This window comes from Scylla paramamosain, chromosome 4, assembly GCF_035594125.1.
Source record: "Scylla paramamosain isolate STU-SP2022 chromosome 4, ASM3559412v1, whole genome shotgun sequence".
Lineage (NCBI taxonomy): Eukaryota > Metazoa > Arthropoda > Malacostraca > Decapoda > Portunidae > Scylla > Scylla paramamosain.
The window spans coordinates 21,973,512-21,994,526 of record NC_087154.1 but is presented as its reverse complement, the minus strand read 5'-3'; the positions used below and the strand labels follow the sequence as shown (position 1 = coordinate 21,994,526).

At 38.2% G+C, this 21,015-nt stretch overlaps 1 protein-coding gene and 1 long non-coding RNA gene across 3 annotated transcripts in view; one reads left to right on the top strand and one right to left on the bottom strand.

The window, feature by feature from the left end:
- The first annotated feature begins 16,849 nt into the window (after positions 1-16,849).
- LOC135099860 (uncharacterized) lies at positions 16,850-20,804 on the top strand. The gene is made up of 3 exons (XR_010268404.1): positions 16,850-18,860; positions 20,230-20,307; positions 20,486-20,804. It is a non-coding gene; the product is annotated as an uncharacterized LOC135099860 (long non-coding RNA).
- LOC135099858 (uncharacterized) overlaps positions 18,959-21,015 on the bottom strand; it is a 51,402-nt gene continuing 49,345 nt past the window's right edge. For both annotated transcript variants that reach the window (XR_010268402.1, XM_064002470.1), the window contains one exon: positions 18,959-19,398. The gene's annotated coding sequence lies outside the window, so the exon portion shown is untranslated. The remainder of the gene's footprint in view (positions 19,399-21,015) is intronic.

Genomic DNA, 21,015 nt, shown 5'->3' with positions numbered 1-21,015 from the left:
ATCCCGTATAGAGCAATAAGATCACAGAAAAATTACCCTAAATGGATGACTGTTAGGTTAAAATACTATATAGGGCAGGAGAGAAGCATATACAATAGATTAAAGGCAGGGGAAGAAGTTTTAAGACCACAATATAATGAATTAGAACAGTTAGGAGGTTAGTAGCCAGCCAAGCAAAGACGGATCCCCAAGGGATTTTATCAGGTATACTGGATGAAGAATAAGGCAGCAGATGAGGAGCTGGTTAGTTCTGGGGAGGAGAATTCTAAAATTCGGAATGAGTATATTTAACTGTCTTCGCCCAGGAAAACATGCAGGATATGCCAAATAGTGAACAGATGTTTAGAGCAGATGAGAATGAGAAGCTGACAGACATTACCATAACGAAGAAGGTAGTGGAACAGGAGACAGATAGGCTAAAAAAGTTCAAGACACAGGACCAGATGAAATATATCCCAGAATACTTAAGGAATGCAAAGAGGTTATTAGTGAGCCATTAGTTTCTGTCTTTAGGAAATCATTTGAGTCAGGTGAGGTACCAGTAATGTGGAGGCAGACTAATGTAGTACCCATCTTTAAGGAGGTAAAACTTTAGCATCTAATTATAGACCTATCAGCTTAACTTCTGTTGTAGGTAAAATAATGGAGTCAATAAAAGCGAAGAAGATTAGGGAGCATTTAGGCAAACATAACTTAATAAATCAGTCACAGCGTGGCTTCACGAAGGGGAAGTCTTGCCTGACAAACTTGTTATTTTTTTACAGCAAAGTGTACAAGGCAGTAGATAATGGTTATGACATCTTATATCTGGACTTTAGTAAAGCGTTTGACAAGGTACCTCATCAGATGCTCCTGAGACAGGTTAGGGCACACGGGATAGATGGGAAGGTGTTAGGCTGGATAAGGTCATGGCTAAGCGATAGGCGACAGAGTTGTAATAAACGGCTCTAAATCCGAGTGGGGTCATGTAATTAGTGGGGTGCCACAGGGATCAGTATTAGGGCCATTGTTGCTTTTAATATATATCAATGATTTGGATAGTGGAATTAGTAGTGATGCTAGTAAATTTGCAGATGACACAAAGATAGGTAGATTAATTAGGTCAGAATCGGATGCCATCGCCTTGCAGGCAGATTTAGATAGGTGAATGAATGGATGAACAGATGGTAAATGCAGTTTAATATTAACAAGTGCAAAGTACTTAGCATAGGCAGAGGAAACCCACACAGTAGGTACACAATAAACAATGAAACTCTGGTAGGTTCAGGGTACGAAAAAGATTTAGGAGTTATAGTTAGTTCTGAACTTTATCCAGGAAAGCAATGCATAGAGGCCAGAAACAGGACAAATAGGGTATTAGGATTAATTTTTAGGAGTGTTAAAAAGTAGAAGGCATGAAGTAATATTAAAGTTGTATTTGGTGCTGGCCAGACCTCATCTAGACTATGGTGTGCAGTTCTGGTCCCCACATTACAGGAAAGATATAGGTCTATTAGAATCAGTACAGAGGAGAATGACTAAAAGGATACAGGGAATGAGGAGTATTCCTTATGAGGCGAGATTGAAGCTGTTAAATTTACATTCTTTAGAGAGACATAGGTTAAGAGGGGACCTGATAGAAGTCTTTAAATGGTATAAGGGTCATAACAAGGGGGACGTAAACAAAATTCTTAGGATCAGCAACCAGGACAGAACAAGAAATAACGGGTTCAAGCTTGAAAAATTTACGTTTAATAAAGAGATAGGAAGAAATTGGTTCTCAAAATAGAGTGGTAGATGAATTGAATGGACTCAGTAATCACGTTGTTAGTGCTAAGACATTAGGGAGTTTTAAGAGAAGATTAGATGGGTTTATGGATGGGAATGATAGATGGAAATAGGTAGGTATATTTCATACAGGGATTGCCACGTGTAAGCCTGTTGGCTTGCAGCTTCCCCTATTTCTTATGTTCTTATGTTCATTAGAAATCACTCCTTAATCATCATAGTGGTGAAGATTCAATAAGCTAACTTTCAAGTACAGTAAAATCCCTCTTATCCGGCATCAACGGGACCGCCGACATGCTGGATACTTGAATATTGCTGGATACTTGAATAGAAATGAAATTATGTCCACAATCACCACCCTACACTCACACATCTTACCATAACAAAGATCAGCTGATCTTAATCAGCAGCTGATCTGATCAGCTGCTTAAGTGCAAGCACAACACGCTTCCTCTTTTCTACAACTTTAGGCATGATGAAGGCGTCAGGCGATAAACAGTGCACACACGTGACTGAGTCACTGAGTAAACACAGTGCAGAGGGCCGCGGGTGGCGCGAAGCAGTGCGCTCTGGTGGCGAGGGGACAAAGTATGCCTCGCGCGGGAATTTTAATTGATTTTATGAGTACACATTGATTTTTTATTGATTTTAAGGCTCGGGGAAAAATGTGCCGGATACTTGAAGCTGCCGGATACTCGAATGCCGGATGAGAGGGATTTTACTGTATTACATATACTGAACAACCTATACGTGTAAATTTACTTAGGAGATCTGGTGGTTCTGCTGACCATAACATTATATCGGCTACTTTTTTGGCAGAAAAAGGGTCATGATGATCCTGAGGTGCATTCATTCATGGTTGCTGGATGGACAATGACTAGTGTTGATTTTCTAGAAAACTTAGGCATGTCAAAGTCTCAAATGAAGCTGCACATTCACATTTGTTACCACATCACAACACGTTTATTTATTTTTCAGTGCTGGATACTTTTTTCATACTTTAAGGCATATAAAGACTTGTGGAACATTAGGTAGGATATAGAAGTTGTATTAATATACTGATTAATTTTAGAAAGCATCATTATTTAACAGTGAGATGAATGAGTGGGACTGTTACCAGTGGAGTTATCTGGACTTCCCTATTAGGCACTTTGTATTGTGATTGTTTCTGGTACAGGTATTTAACATTTCACTCACTTCTAGTCCTGTAGCTCTTAAATGTTGATACAGTTAAACTTGAACTTACGTAAAGTTGTCCATGATAGAGAGGTGACTCAAAGATGGCAAGGAACCATCTATTTCCAGAAACTCATGCCCTTCAGATTTCTGCTCAAAAATCATGCCATAACTGTCTAACAACTTGCTAAAAAATATTCATGAATTTGATGGAAAAAAATTCAAAATCATAGAACTACTTATGATTTTTTACAATTGAGCAAAAATCTTTTCTTTTATTTTTCATCTTTCTCTCTTCTGTTTCATCCAGATGGCTCCACTGCCATCTCCGTTATGTCTAACACTGAAATTTTCTTTGACAACTCAGCTGTGGATGATTTTGGGCTGACTATATCAACCTGTTATAGAAATCCTTTGTAATATATAGTTTTCTATGCCCTCACTGGATGTGATCCTTGGAAGGTTTAGAGCTCTGATGGAGTCCTTCCTATTGCTCTGTATAACTGGTCTTACATGTCACTCCTTGCATGCTTAAACATTTCCAGCTTTGTCAGTCAACTTCCACTTTTCCTTGATATAATAAATTTGCCTACATTCATACTGTTTTTAAGAAGGGTAACAGCCCCAAATCTTTGAACAACTGATATATAACTTTCATTTTGTCCCTTTCTAAAACATTCTAATCTCTGCAATAAGAAGATTTATAAGCATCTGTTGCTATCAATTTATAAAAACCCAAACTGGAAATTTCCTGTTTCACCCTTTGTTAAAACAGCTTCATTGATATTAATGTTCAGTGTTGTGTCTGCCAATTTTTTTCCACCTTCCAACTATTGACTTTATAACAGATTGTCTTCAGCCTTTCATGTTCTGATACAATTTGGTCTTTTACCTTTATTTTCATAGTTACTACTCGTCTGAATTTGCTGCTTGCCTTTCCTCTCAGTCTCCCTACAGATGACCTCATTTTCTTATTCTCACCATTATTTTGTTCATACTCATGAAGGAGTCAATTGGTATCTTAACTCTACCATTAGTAAATTATTTTTTAAAAGGGTTGCTAACCATATTTTTCTGAAAGTAAGAAAGAGTAAGTACTGCAGCACTCACAGGTGATTGCATAGGTGCTGTCTGTTTCTGTAGAACTGAGGTAATTTGCTGTTGTAAGTTTTGAAACTCATTCTTATCCAAGTTAAGGAATCTGTTGCTATAGTGATTCTTACTTATACAACATGGACTTTAGAACAAAGAAGAGTTGACAGAGCAAGTGGCTCAAGAGGTGAGACCTAGAGTTGCCAAAGATTGCCTTCTGCGGCAGCATAGTAGCAAGTTTTGTCTCCTAGTCAGTTTTTCACTAGACCACAGGAACAACACTTTCTTTGCATTTCTGTTATTTCCTTTGCAAACACCACAAAACTACTCATATCACATCTGCAACATTCCAGGCCCAAGATCTAGGTAACTTTCAATCTGTGGAACACAGCCACTCCTCTAAAGTTCATTTTTCTCTTCCTCATTGAGACTTAGATGTCTGAAGATACTCATATCAGACCTTTCTGTTTCTTCCTCTGCATTCTATCCTTGTTTTTTTGTACCAAACTTGGATGTTGTTTTTTGTACACAACATTACCTGCTCATGCTACAGTCCTGAATCTTCAACATTTTCTATCATCTGGCTTTCTTTAATATCACTCACTAAATTTTTATATTTTTACGTATTTCTCTCTCAACTTGTCCAACTATGTACAATTCTTTGACCATTTGACCTCCAAAGTGGAACACATTTCATTTGCTGAAGTCTATAATTGAAGATTTCAATAGCCACTCCCAGCTTTGAGTTTCATCTTCTTTTACTGACCATTGTGGTCCACAATTCATCTTTACTACACTCCATTACCAAAAGCAATTGCTGCAATACCCAAGTCATATACCTGGCTGCCTTGGAGGTAGTCCCAACATTCCTGACCTTTTCTTAAGGCTAACTCAGACTATGCTCAGCTTAAGCTTAACTCAGATTATCAGATTATGCTGTCAAACTCTTCTTTCCACTGATCTCCTTCAATCACAACCTTATCTCCAAATCATCTCCTATCTCCAGTACCACCTCAGGACCTAACAAAGCAGAAGTGCCTCTGGCAATACACAACTGTCAAGTAGGATGGTCTGAGAAAATACTATGCTGATTTCCATGGAATGATTACTGCTTGTGTTCAAAACTTTTCTCTTTGTGCAGAAAACATAATAAATGTGGTTGTCTCAGGCATGGAGTCATACATTTCACATTTTTTCTTACCCATAAGCTCATAAACCTTGGTTTAACTTCGTTTGCTCTCATGTTATCCATGATAGAGAGATGGCTTCTAAAAAATACCCTCGCTTTCTATCTCCTGAACTTCATGCTCTATTCACTGCTGTCTGGAATCATGCTACACCTGTCCTTCAACTTGCAAAGAATTCCATTTCATCAATAGAAAATGTCAAAAGCTATCAAACTTAACTTCCCTCAAGAATTCTGACACTCAACCTAAAACATCACTCCTTACCTCCATTTCACCCATTCAGTGCCACTGCCACTGTCTGTAAAGCTTCAATCAGAACTTTGTTAAAAACTGAACACCGAATGATTTTTGCTTTGTCTCTCCTTCACCACCATCCTTCACTGATTTCATGCCTGGCATCAAGATTCTTCTCAGTGGTGCTTTTCATGCCCTCTCCTGCCATAACCCTTAGAAGGTTCTTGAACCTAAAAGAATAGAATAAATACCTCCTATCATTCTCAAAAACTCTACTTTTGTGCTCACACCTTCACTAGTCAAACTTCCACTTAAATCTGTTCACATCTAACTTTCCTACATGCTGGAAGTCTGCTAACTTTCAACATGTTGCTAAAATAGGTGATGTCCAATCCCTCAAACTACTATTTAATGCATTGACTTCCTGCCTTTTTAAAGTCTGAATCTGTCCTCAGTAAGATTTAGATATCTATTCACTCAGAATTTTGTTTCTGATCGAGGGTTTAGCTTCTGTAAAGGAAGATTAATAGTGATCTGGGTTTCCTCAGTGAATCTTGGTTATCCTTCTTTAGTAGTCTCAAAGAAACCTCTGTAGCTTTAAATACAAGGGGTGTTCATTGAGGGGGAAAACAACAAAGATTCATCCAACTTGTTTTCTTATTTTCAATGTAATTGCCCATGACCATGATGCACTTCTCTAGTCTCCAACACTCACAAACTTGTCTCTGCTCATCTGAATCATCGTATATCACCATACAACCAAGATGTGTTAGCAGGAGGATGCAGGAAGGGGCACTTTTTAAACTTTGTAATTTTACTTGCCTTGGACTGGAACTTGTATCATCAGATTTTTGTGCTGATATAAAGAAAATAGTCCCTAATTTATATATCTTGTATCATCAGTTTCTCGTATAACAGGACCAGTCTCAGCTAGCCCAGAACCATAGGCATTTTCTGTCTTTGCTTTAATTAAAAATTTAATGAAAATCACATCTAACATTAGGCAATAGTGGAACTGAACACATGCATTAACAGTTACCTGACTGTGTGTGTGTGTGTGTGTGTGTGTTTTTTTTTTTTATGTAGGAAGGACACTGGCCAAGGGCAACAAAAATCCAATAAAAAAATATACCCACTGAAATGCCAGTCCCATAAAAGGGTCAAAGCAGTGGTCAAAAATTGATGAATAAGTGTCTTGAAACCTCCCTCTTGAAGGAATTCAAGTCATAGGAAGGTGGAAATACAGAAGCAGATAGGGAGTTCCAGAGTTTACCAGAGAAAGGGATGAATGATTGAGAATACTGGTTAACTCTTGCGTTAGAGAGGTGGACAGAATAGGGGTGAGAGAAAGAAGAAAGTCTTGTGCAGCAAGGTCGCAGGAGGAGGGGAGGTATGCAGTTAGCAAGATCAGAAGAGCAGTTAGCATGAAAATAGCGGTAGAAGACAGCTAGATATGCAACATTGTGGCGGTGAGAGAGAGGCTGAAGACAGCCAGTTAGAGGAGAGGAGTTGATGAAACAAAAAGCTTTTGATTCCACCCTGTCTAGAAGAGCAGTATGAGTGGACCGAGGATGTTCATTGTTGAAGAGGGGGACAGTTGAGTGTCATTGAAGAAGAGGCTGGAAGGTTGTGTCGAGTTGATAGATGGAGAAATTGAGTTTTTGAGGCATTGAACAATACCAAGTTTGCTCTGCCCCAATCAGAAATTTTAGAAAGATCAGAAGTCAAGCATTCTGTGGCTTCCCTGTGTGAAATGTTTACCTCCTGAAGGATCGGACGTCTATGAAAAGACGTGGAAAAGTGCAGGGTGGTATCATCAGCATAGGAGTGGATAGGACAAGAAGTTTGGTTTAGAAGATCATTAATGAATAATAAGAAGAGAGTGGGTGACAGGACAGAACCCTAATAACCACTGTTATTAGATTTAGGAGAAGAACAGTGACCGTCTACCACAGCAGCAATAGAACGATCAGAAGGGAAACTTGAGATGAAGTTACAGAGAGAAGGATAGAAACCGTAGGAGGGTAGTTTGGAAATCAAAGCTTTGTGCCAGACTCTATCAAAGCTTTTGATATGTCCAAGGCAACAGCAAAAGTTTCACCAAAATCTCTAAAAGAGGATGACCAAGACTCAGTAAGGAAAGCCAGAAGATTACCAGTAGAGCAGCCTTGACGGAACCCATACTGGCGATCAGATAGAAGGTTGTGAAGTGATAGATGTTTAAGAATCTTCATGTTGAGGATAGATTCAAAAACTTTAGATAGGCAGCAAATTAAAGCAATAGGACAGTAGTTTGAGGGATTAGAACGGTCATCCTTTTTAGGAACAGGTTGAATGTAGGCAAACTTCCAGCAAGAAGGAAAGGTAGATGTTGACAGACAGAGCTGAAAGAGTTTGACTAGGCAAGGTGCAAGCACGGAGGCACAGTTTCGATGAACAATAGGAGGGATCCCATCAGGTCCATAAGCCTTCCGAGGGTTTAGGCCAGCGAGCGCATGGAAAACATCATTGCGAAGAATTTTAATAGGTGGCATGAAGTAGTCAGAGGGTGGAGGAGAGGGAGGAACAAGCCCAGAATCGTCCAAGGTAGAGATTTTAGCAAAAGTTTGAGCGAAGAGTTCAGCTTTAGAAATAGATGTGATAGCAGTGGTGCCATCTGGTTGAAATAGAGGAGGGAAAGAAGAAGAAGCAAAGTTATTGGAGATATTTTTGGCTAGATGCCAGAAGTCACGAGGGGAGTTAGATCTTGAAAGGTTTTGACATTTTCTGTTAATAAAGGAGTTTTTGGCTAGTTGGAGAACAGACTTGGCATGGTTCCGGGCAGAAATATAAAGTGCATGAGTTTCTGGTGATGGAAGGCTTAAGTACCTTTTGTGGGCCACCTCTCTATCATGTATAGCATGACAACAAGCTGTGTTAAACCAAGGTTTAGAAGGTTTAGGACGAGAAAAAGAGTGAGGAATGTACACCTCCATGCCAGACACTATCACCTCTGTTATGCGATCAGCACACAAACACGGAAGCAGTAGTCATTCCAAGGAAAATCAGCAAAACACCTCCTCAGGTCCCCCCCAACTAGTGGAGGCAAAACACCAGAGGCACCTTCACTTAGGGGGATCCTGAGGAGGGATTGGAATGATAGGACAAGATAAAGACATGAGATTGTGATCGGAGGAGCCCAACAGAGAAGAAAGGGTGACAGCATAAGCAGAAGGATTAGAGGTCAGGAAAAGGTCAAGAATGTTGGGCGTATCTCCAAGACGGTCAGGAATACGAGTAGGGTGTTGCATCAATTGCTCTAGGTCATGGAGGATAGCAAAGTTGTAGGCTAGTTCACCAGAATGGTCAGTGAAGGGAGAGGAAAGCCAAAGCTGGTGGTGAACATTGAAGTCTCCAAGAATGGAGATCTCTGCAAAAGGGAAGAGGGTCAGAATGTGCTCCACTTTGGAAGTTAAGTAGTCAAAGAATTTCTTATAGTCAGAGGAGTTAGGTGAGAGGTATACAGCACAGATAGATTTAGTATGAGAGTGACTCTGTAGTCATAGCCAGGTGGTGGAAAACTCAGAAGATTCAAGAGTGTGGGAACGAGAACAGGTTAAGTCATTGCGCACATAAACGCAGCATCCAGCTTTGGATCGAAAATGAGGTGTGTGTGTGTGTGTGTGTGTGTGTGTGTGTGTGTGTGTGTGTGTGTGTGTGTGTGTGTGTGTGTGTGTGTGTGTGTGTGTGTGTGTGTATTTACCTAGTTGTAGCTAGCGGGAGGGGAGTAATCTCACAGTATCCCATCTCTATATCTATCCAGTTTGGTCTTAAAAGCATGGACAGTTACAGCATTGACGTCTTCACTGAGTTCGTTCCATTTGTTCACACTTCTGTGAGGAAAACTATACTTCTTGATGTCTCTTCTACAGTCAGCTTCTTACTGTGTCCCATTGTACTGTGTCTAAATTTATAAAACATTTTTTGTCCACATTTATCATTTTATAGATGCTTATTAAATCTCCTCTCAATCTCCTATTTTCAAGGGTAAGAATTTCCAACATTTTCAATCTCTCTTCATAGGCTGACTTGCTCAACTGTAGAACTATCTTAGTGATTGCTCTTTGTACTCTTTCTAATTTTACAACATTCCTCTTTGTATGAGGAGACCACATCACTGCCACATATTCCAATCTTGGTCTTATCATGTAAATCAACAACTTCTATATCATTCCTTCATCCAAATATGAGAATGCCATTTTTACTTTTTTTTAACAAATTCATCATCTCTCCAGTAATTTTATCAATGTGTCTGTCCGGAGTCAAATTTTCAATAACTGTTATTCCCACATCCACTTCCTCTTTTGATTTCTTTAACTTCACACCATCCATCTCATAATGATATTGTATTCTTTTACTACTCTTATCAAACTCCATTACTTTACATTTACTTAAATTGAATTCCATTTGCCAAGATTTACTCTATCTATTTATCTTATTTTAATCATCTTGCAGTACCATACAGTCATTTACATTTTCTACCCTTTTCATCAGCTTAGCATCATCTGGAAATAAGTTCATATAACTCTATTCCTTCATTTATGTCGTTCACATATATTACAAATGTTATCGGTCCCAACACTGACCCTTGTGGGACACCACTAGTTACTTTCAGCCAAGATGAATTTTGGTCTTGTATTACAGTTCTCATCTCTCTATCATCCAGATAATCCTCCATCCACTCCAGTAGTCTTCCTCCAATTTTTCCATAATTTTTTTTATCTTCCATAGCAATCTACGGTGTGGTACTTTGTCATCATCCAGATAATCCTCCATCAACTCCAGCAGTCTTCCTCCAATTTTTTCTATAATTTTTTTATCTTCCATAGCAATCTTCAGTGTGGTACTTTGTCAAACACTTTCTTCAAGTCTAGATAGACACCATCCATCCATCTGTCTCTCTCCTGCACAATATCAATTACCCTTGAATAAAAGGACAATAAGTTCATGGAACATGATCTTCCCCTCCTAAATCCAAACTGACAATTTACCAAAACTTTATCTCTTTCCAAATGTTCCATCCATCTTTCCTTTATTGTTCTTTCACATAGTTTTTCTACAACAGTAGTCAAGGACACTGGTCTATAATTTAGTAGGTTTTCCTTATTTCATCCTTTGAATTTTGGTGTAATATTTGCTCTCTTCCAATCTTTTGGTACTCTTTCCTGTGATAGTGATGTCACCACTAGACTGAATTTTATCAACCAGTTGTTCTCTACATTCCTTCAATATCCAGTTTGATACTCTATCTGGACCAGTTGCTTTATTTACATCAAGTTCTTCCATCATCTCAAGTATTTCCTCATTACTGACTGGGACTGCACTTAGTATATTCCTCACCAACTTATCCCTTCCAGCATCAAACTCCCCTTCCGCAGTAAATATCAATCTGAAACTATTGTTCATAGCCTCTGCCATGTCCTGTGCATCCTCATATATTTTTCCTTCAACTTTCAATCTTGATACACCTTCCTTTCTTCTTCATTTTCCCATTAATATGTCTAAAGAATAGTTTGGGTTCATTTATACAGTTATCTATTATATCTCTTTCATAGTTTTTTCTCTCCATTCTTATTATCTCAGTGTAATTGTTTCTAACATCAATATATTCCTCACATCTACTCTCAGTTTTCCTCTTCTTCCATCTATTCCAAGCATTTGACTTACAATTTCTGGCCTTTGCATTTTGTACTGAACCATTCTTTACCCTTTCTACATCTCGCTCCTCCTCTAGGTACAAATTTCTCCACAGTAGAATTGTATATCCTTATAAATTCATCCCATTTTTTTTCCAAACATCTTCTGCATATTCATAGTCTTTCCAGGCCACAGCAACAAAGTACTTTCTTAATTTTTCAAAGTCAGCTTTACTATATTTAAATCTTTTCACCTTATAATTTTCATCAATAATTACATTTTCATTTTTTAAATTAAATTCCATCAACACATGATCACTTTTACTTACTCCACTTTACTTCTCCACTTTAACACATTTTTTAGTCAGAATGATCACCCCTCCCCTCCTCCCTTGTCACTTCTATTTTTCATCCATAAATCATATTTATCATCACCAGTGTCAGGAGTTCCCCATTCTTTTTTCAATTTTGTCTCACATAATACAACAACATCTGGTGTGGTTCTGTTTAACAATTCATGTAATTCCATTTTAGTTGACATTAATCCATTTACATTAGTATAACATACCTTACTTACTGTTTGATGTACCATTTCTTTATTCTCATAGCTCTTACTCTCCAGAAAACTACTACTCCTCCTCCATTCATTGTTAATTTTTTTTGTTTAGCCTCATTTACTAGCTCCTTTTGCTTCAACCTTTCAATCTCATCCACATCCCTGTTTATCCATACATTCCTATATTCTTCATCTCCAGACAACCTCCAAGACCCATTAATTACTTTTGCTTGTACCTGTGTTGCAAACCTTATTCTTATGGGTCTCATTTTTTCTTCTTCATATTTTCTCAATTCTATGGAACTCTCACACTTGCTTTACTACCTGGCTGTCTTAACTTATTCAATAGGTTCTTTTCCTTTTCCTCTCTTTGAATTCTGCTTATTATTTTCTCTTCCTTTAAACCAAATACAAATTATATTTTTCTACAGCGTCTCTCACTGACTTTTTCTCTTCTTTAATAACATTTACCACTTTCTGTCTGGGGTTGTTTCTTATTTTCTTGTTGTTCTATTATTTTCTTTAGTGATTCTTCTTCAAATTCACATTCATTTAACCACTTATTTTGTCTCATTTCCACATCCCTTACACTTGCCTTCATTTCCTCATTTCCTTTCTGAACAGTTTCTACTTTTTCCTTTATTTGTTTCATTAAAGTCATTTTCCACCTTTAACTTCTCATTTTTATCTTCTATCTCCATCATCTCTGCTGTAATAGTCACCATCTCCTCACCTGTCTCCTTCTGGTGTGCCTCCAATGTCTTTATTCTATTCTCTCCAATAACCTGTCCATCATTTCTTCCATATACAAATTTTTTTCTACACTGCAGTCTAATTTAGTTTTCTTTCTTCACCAGTAAAATCTTCAAAGGACCCCCGTTCTTTTTGGGATGCCACCCTCAGCCTTTTTTGTCCAATGTAAACAAACCAACCAAACTTTCCTAGAGATTGGATAACTATTCTCATGTACTGTTTCTCCCCTCCCTATTTACCACCTAGGTATTCATGTCTTCATAACATATCTTGTTCCACCGTGAGTGATTTGTGTTTTTCTTTCCTTCTATATGCAGAGCACTAGAAAACATGCCCTGTCAACCCCACTGCCACCGCATGTGTGTGTGTGTGTGTGTGTGTGTGTGTGTGTGTGTGTGTGTGTGTGTATATATATATATATATATATATATATATATATATATATATATATATATATATATATATATATATATATATATATATATATATATATATATATATATATATATATATATATATATATATATATATATATATACATGCACAGTGGTACCTTGGTATATGTATGCTTTGGAATAAGTCCAACGTGGTATGTGGCCTGTTTGGACGTGAAAAAAAATTTGCTTGGTATGTGACCTCTGTTTGGATAGAACTTGTATGGGTCAAAATGAGTCATGACACTGCACACTACCCTTGTTTACCTCTCTCGAGACAAAGTTATGACTGCCCATGCCCGTTACTACCATTCAGTGAACAACCCATGCTATAACTGAATTTTCGCTTGATTTTATGTTTTTCACATAAATTCTTAGTAAATTCATCAACCATGAATTCTAAGAAAGTTAATGACTCTCCTTCCAAACAACATCCTCCTTCTTAGCACAATCTTTCTTTTTTTTTTTTTTTTTTTTTTGTTATTATGGAGGGGCACCAGCCATGTGCAAAAAAATAAATAAATAAAAAATAAATAAATAAAAAGCCCACAAAGATGCTGGTCTCTGAATAGGGTCCAAAGCAGTAGTCAAAAATTGAAGAATAAGTGTCTTGAAGCCTCCCACTTGAAGGAGTTAAAGTCATGGGAAGGTGAAAATACAAAAGCAGGCAGGGAGTTCCAGATTGAGAATGCCAGTTAAGAGCAGTTAGCATGAAAATAACAGAAGATAGCATGTGAAGCATACTCCATACATGGACAGATAAAGCCCCAGTACAGAGTTAGCAGCTGGAAGGGTGAGAAAAACTGGCAGAGACATCTTAGAACACCTAATATCATAGAAGCTGTTTTAGCTAGATATGAGATGTGAAGTTTCCAGCTTAGATTATAAGTAAAAAACAGATTGAGGATGTTCAGTGTAGAAGAGGGGGGGAGACAGTTGTGTGTCATTAAAGAAGAGGGCATACTCGTAGTTGTCTGGAAGGTTGTGTCGAGTTGATAGATTGATGAATTGAGTTTTTGAAGCACTGAACAATACCAAGTTTGCTCTGCCCCAATCAGAAATTTTAGAGAGATCAGAACTCAGGTCTGTAGTTTCCCTGTGTGAACTGTTTACTTCCTGAAGGGTTGGACATCTATGAAAAGACGTGGAAAGGTGCAGGGTGGTGTCATCAACATAGGAGTGGGTAGAACAAGAAGTTTGGTTTAGATCATTGATGAATAATAGGAAGAGAGTGGGTGATAGGACAGAACCCTGAGGAACACCACTGTTAATAGATTTATGAGAACAGTGACCATCTACAACAGCAGCAATAGAAAAGTCAGAAAGGAAACTTAAGATGAAGTTACAGACAGGATAGAAGTCATAGGTAGGTAGTTTGGAAATCAAAGCTTTCTGCCAGACTCTATCAAAATCTTTTGATATGTCTAGAGCAGCAGCAAAATTTTCACCCAAATCTCTAAAAGAGGATGACCAAGACTCAGTAAGGAAAGCCAAAAGATCACCAGTAGAGCAGCCTTGATGGAACCCATAATGGCAATCAGACAGAAGGTTGTGAAGTGATAGATGTTTAAGAATCTTCCTGCTCACGATAGATTCAAAAACTTTAGAGAGGCAGGAAATTAAAGCAATAGGATGGTAGTTTGAGGGATTAGAATGGTCACCCTTTTTAGGAAGAGGCTGAATGTAAGTAAACTTCCAGCAAAAAGGAAAGGTAAATGTTGACTGGCAGTTGAGAATTTAACTAGGCAGGGTGCAAGCACTGAGGCACAGTTTTGGAGAACAATAGGAGGGACCCCATCAGGTCCATAAGCCTTCCAAGGATTTAGGCCAGCAAGGGCATGGAAAACATCAATGCAAAGAATTTTAATAGGTAGCATGAAGTAGTCAGAGTGGAGGAGAGGGAGGAACAAGCACTAAATCATCCAAGGTAGAGTTTTTAGGAAAGGTATGAGCAAAGGGTTCAGCTTTAGAGATAGATGAGATGGCAGTGGTGCCATCTGATTGAAATAAAGGAAGGAAAGAAGAAGCAAAGTTATTGGAGATGTTTTTGGCTAAGTGCCAGAACCCACGAGGGGAGTTAGATCTTGAAAGATTTTGACACTATTAATGAAGGAGTTTTTGGGTAGTTGGAGAACAGACTTGGTATGATTCCGGGCAGAAATATAAAGCGCATGAGATTCTGGTGATGGAGGGCTTAAGTACCTTTTGTGGGCTACCTCTCTATCATGTATAGCATGAGAACAGGTTGTGTTAAACCAAGGCTTGGAAAGTTTAGGTTGAGAAAGAGTGAGAAATAATGTATACCTCCATGCCAGATACTATCACCTCTGTTATGCATTCAGCACACAGAGACAGGTCTCTGACATGGAAGCAGTAGTCATTCCAAGAAAAACCAGCAAAATACCTCCTCAGGTCCCCTCAACTGGCAGAGGCAAAATGCCAGAGGCACCTCCACTTAGGGGAATCATGAGGAGGGATTGGAGTGATAGGACAAGATACAGATATGAGATTGTGATCAGAGGAGCGCAGCGGACAAGATAGGGTGACAGCATAAGCAGAAGGATTAGAAAAAGCAAGGAATGTTGGGTGTATCTCCGAGACGGTCAGGAATACAAGTATTGTGTTGCATCAGTTGCACTAGGTCAAGGAGGATAGCAAAGTTGAAGGCTAGTTCACCTTGGATGGTCAGTGAAGGGAGAGGAAAGCCAAAGCTGGTGATGAACATTGAAGTCTCCAAGAATGGAGATCTCTACAAAAGGGAAGAGAGTCACAATGTGCTCCTCTTTGGAAGTCAAATAATCAAAGAATTTCTTACAGTCAGAGGAGTTAGGTGAGAGGTATACACCAAAGATAAATTTAGTTTGAGAGTGACTGTGTAGTCATAGCCAGATGGTGGAAAACTCAGAAGATTCAAGAGGGTGGGCACGAGAGCAGTTATGTCGTTGTGCACATAGACACAACATCAGCTTTGGATTGAAAATGAGGATAAAAAAAGTAGGAGGGAACAGAAAAAGGCCTACTGTCAGTTGCCTCTGACACCTTTGTTTCAGTGAGGAAAAGATGAGGTTTAGTAGAGGAGAGGTGGTGTTCTAATAGGCACTCAACTCTTCTCAGCAAGGTAAAGTGAGGTTAAATTTTCATTTCATCTAATTGCTTTTGTATTTACCATATTTAACAGCATATAAGATGCACCTTTTTCATAAAAAATAGGTTAAAAAATCACCCTGAATCTTGCATGCAAAAGCGAGGCCTCCCATAGATTTAATTTTTAAATATCCTTCACCTGTACCCCTGAAGATTTAAACCACCATATTATAGGCAAGGGTGCCATATCATATTTTTCAACCATAATATTATATAAGTAAATGTTAAAAATTAAAAAGCAGCCCTTCTCAGTGATTCACCAAGTGTGTTGTTGACATCTTGGCAATTGGACTGTATTCGTTGCCCCACCTCCGTGACTATAGGCCACTACCTCCGTTTTATTACTACATTCATGTAGGATATTTTTACTATTCTGATTGCTTGCTTTTTGTTCAGCTGTACCTCTAGCTTGCTTTAAAATTACATGCTTAAATGCATAAAAAAAACTTTTTTTCCTGAATATGCCCTGCTGAAATCAGGGTGCATCTTATATGCCCGTACATCTTATATGCCATTAAATACGGTATGTATTTTAGTATTAAGCAGTGTTTAAACTATTTTATACAACCCCATCGATGTACTGTATAATATGACAATAACAGTAGGATTTTTTTTCATGGGAACAGATTAATCATTTTCCCTTTATTTCTTATGGGAAAAATTTGTTTGGTAAAATTCCAAGGACCTGGTACAGATTAAGGATGCATGCCAAGCTACCACTATATATATATATATATATATATATATATATATATATATATATATATATATATATATATATATATATATATATATATATATATATATATATACACACACACACAATAAAACCTCTTTAACTCATTATTTGATCAGGCATTAACTTCGACTGTCAGTGCCAAAAAGATGACAAAATTCTTGGTCGGTGTTAGTGTCCATACCATCCAACTAGTTTGATCCATTTGCCTGGAAGAGAGGGGCACGTATGATATCTGACATGACAACTCAAGACAGACAGTGGCTTTGGGCACAATCATACATTAATTAATGGTTTTATTATAGATTTGATAGTTGGATGATAAGATGTTTTTTGTACATGGTTTCCCAAGTTGACTTCCACAAGTTATTGTTACATATTTTTTCCATATCGCCCACCAATGTCTACTAAACTGCCTATTACTGGTGATGAAATAGTATCTGTGGTTGCCATGTGCTGAGAAATAAAAACAAGAAACAATTAGAATTGCTGTTGTTAAAGAGAGAACTTTGGATTGGTGGGTCAAGAGCTCCAGAGATGCAACAGAGATCATAACATCCTAAAAATTTCAAAGACCCACCACCAAGAACACAGGGGTCTTTTCTTTCAATTTCCTTCCTGTTAGGTGAGGTTTACGTTCTACTTGTGTTTATCTTTTCATTACGTTCAAGGCTTGCTGAGCAACTTTCCAAATCCAGGCCTTGCTTTACATTCTTTGATGGATGGTGTGGTCACCATCTTTGAACCTCATGACCCACCAGTACACAATTCTCTCTCAAACTTCAGCAATCTTAATTGTTTCTTGGATATTTTTTTCCTCAAAACACAGCAACCACAGACTATTTTGTCACCAGTAATAGGTGTTTTAGTAGCTGCTGGTGGGAGATATGGAAAGATATCTAACAGTAACTTGCAGAAGTCAACTCTGGAAAGCACACATGAAAAACATCTAATCATCCAACTACTAAATCTATACTAAAACCATTTTAAATGTTTCAGTCTGCCCAAGGCCACCATCTGTCTTGAGTTGCCACATCAGATATTATCAGTGCTCTGCCCTCCCATGCAACTGGATCAAACTAGTTGGATGGTGCAGACACTGACACCAACTGAAAATTTTGTCATCTTTTTTGGTGCAGACTGTATAAGGGCTAGAAGGTCACAGAATATTGGTTAAGTCAGAAAAGACAGGAAATATTCTAATTAAAGTTTTTGACACAACAACTTGGCTCCCAAGTTAAGGCAAGCAATATTTTGATTCAAGTATAATTCCAACTCTACTACTCAGCACACCACATGCCCCACATACCACAAAGGTAAGTAAAAAAAATGCTGTTTAAATCACGAATCATACTCAACCACTCAGCCCATAATGCGCTTCTGCTGTCTACCACCACTATCAAACAGCACCACTTTCATTCTCAGTGACTCACAATGACAACAACAATGACAACTGAACCCCAAAAATTAAGCCATGCAAGTTTCATTTCTTTTTGGATATGATAATGCAAGGCCTGATGGACTATGATGACTTGGACCAGTCCTACCCTGCTGTATGCAATCTTTGGTCTGTTAACATAAGAACATAAGAAATAAGGGAAGCTGCAAGAAGCGACCAGGCTTACACGTGGCAGTCCCTGTATGAAATATACCTAACTATTTCCACCTATCATCCCCATCCATAAACTCATCTAATCTTCTCTTAGAGCTACCTAATGTCCTAGCACTAACAACATGATTACTGAGTCTATTCCACTCATCTACCACTCTATTTGAGAACCAATTTCTTCCTATCTCTTTCTTAAACCTAAATTTTTCAAGGTTGAACCCATTATTTCTTGTTCTATCCTGGTTGCTGATCCTAAGAATTTTGCTTACATCCCCCTTGTTATAACCCTTATACCACTTAAAGACTTTTATCAGGTCCCCTCTTAACCTGTTATCATCAAGCAACAACATGACACCCTGAAGCAGAGAAAAATCTCATCATTCTTCAAGCCCAGCCTTCAACAAGTGAGTCTGAGTGCAGCAGCAGTACAGGAATCTTCAGCAGTTCATCTGATGTATCCTACCATGTTGTGGTTAGCAAACCAGTGATTCAGAGTGGTGAGTGATGTTTAAAAATATTGAGTCTACCATATGAAAAATACATGCTTGATAATTCTGTACAGTTTAGTGTCTACTGGGTAATCAAAACCATCATGTAATAAGCCAATTTGTTTCATACTTCACAATATGTATTCAGATTACACTTTAGATACAAAACACATTTATCCCAAAGGGGTACCTATAGTTGGTCATGACAATTTACTGTTGAGCTGAGTTTCCAGCATCCAGATGATTCAGATGTCTAGGTTCATGTGAAGAATTTTTTGTTTAATTTGCCTCCCATATGAGGCAAACACAGTCTGAAATTATTAGCAAGCAAAATTTTACATCAAGGGCATTTGTGCCTGGAGGGATGATGGAGAATCTAGCACCAGTATTGCAGATCTACCACAGGTGTCATCATTATTTCCAAAAGGAGTATCATCATGACATTGTTAAAATAAAGTTGACAGGGCAGATGCTGATGGAGTTTCTCTTGATTGTACTGCTTCAAACAGCAATTATATCACTTAATAGCAATAATATCACTGGGCATCTGAAAATAACAAGGACAGTTAAGGATGAGGTAGTGAATGCTAGTGAGGATATGGTTTGGAATGCAAGAGTGACACATTCCATTATGTTGAATTTATCCAGATACTTTGATAAGATCTCTTGTTTTACTTTACTTTCTAGTTTTATTTATGGATCATACACACTGCATCTTTTGAGAGGTTTGGAGGCTATAGTGTTCAACTGAATCTAGAAATGCCCCATATCATTGCAATCCTCTAAGTTCTGTTGTTAACAGTTACTACACCATTAGCTGAGAAAACCTTTGTTTTACACAATACCTGTTTCTTCTACTTAGCATACATGCTTTCCTTTATAACCAAACTCATCCTTCCTACATTTAAATTCAATCCATATTTGATGGGTTGTTGTGCATCTGGCAACACATGCAGTACTGCTCCCTACCTTGGGTATATTCATTCCTTTATTAACAATAATGGTGAAAACAGTGTTACCCAGCAGTTCTTTGCATTTTGGTGGTTATGTCTTCCTCTTCATAACATGGGGTCACTCACATTAAATCAGGAAATGAGGAGGACAAGGCTTGTCAGCTGTACCTCTGGCTGGATTGGTAATATTTCCAAGGATCCTCATAGTGTATGTCTAACCTGCCAGGAGGATAGTTGTTCAGTTGAGAGCTGAGTGCAGAGAGTGATATAATGAGCTGGTTGAAGGTTTCAAGCACTAACTGCTTTTGTAGCATAAACGTGATTACCGATCTCATGAAAAAGGAAGCTTGGACACGCCAATGTTGGGCTACTTTCTCCCTGTGTCTCCTGTTGCCTTAGGTGAAGAAACACAGATTACTTTTCAGGGTGACTCTGACAGAGAGGAAAGTAACCCAGTGTTGTTACTGACCCTGTGGATCCAGTCTCCCTCACCTCCTGGTTGAGTGAGTTTCCCACCATTTTTTTTTTTTTTTTTTTTTCTTTTTAAGTTTTCTGCATTTTTTTTGGTTTGTCCAGCCGATGACTTCATGCCACTTTCCAGAATATGATTAAGGAGTTGGTGTCACAGGAATTTAGGGTGGCTAGACTCTAATGCCCCTTCATGCCCTTTCTCTCCCACAGACATTTTAAGACCTATGATGATTGGATGCGACCAATCTATGGTTGAGCCAATCCCTGTAAAGTGGCATCCCTGGACCTTTGCCTGCATATAGACACCTCTTCTGACAACTGGGGAACACCAGTCCTACACAAGTCTACAAATGGCATGTGGTCACCATCAGAGGATGTTTCACATTAACCTCCAGGAGCTCCAAGTGATAAAACTGAACCTCCAGTATTTCACAATACCTTCTTCAGGGCAAGACAGTGGTTGATCTCAAAATTGTGACCTTCTTCAGGGCAAGACAGTGGTTGATCTCAAAATTGTGATCACACAGAATGTGGGAATGTTTATGTGCATAGGTAAAGGACTGATCTTCAGACTGTAAATAATGCATTATTTTAAATAGAGAAGCATCAAGTTGGCTTAATGTAACTAGTAGTGTGCCTCAGAGGTTAGTATTGTTGCCAACACTTCAAAATACAGTGGAACCTCAGTTACCAAATGTCTCTTTTCAAACAACTCTGTTTTTGAACAAAAATTTTAACTC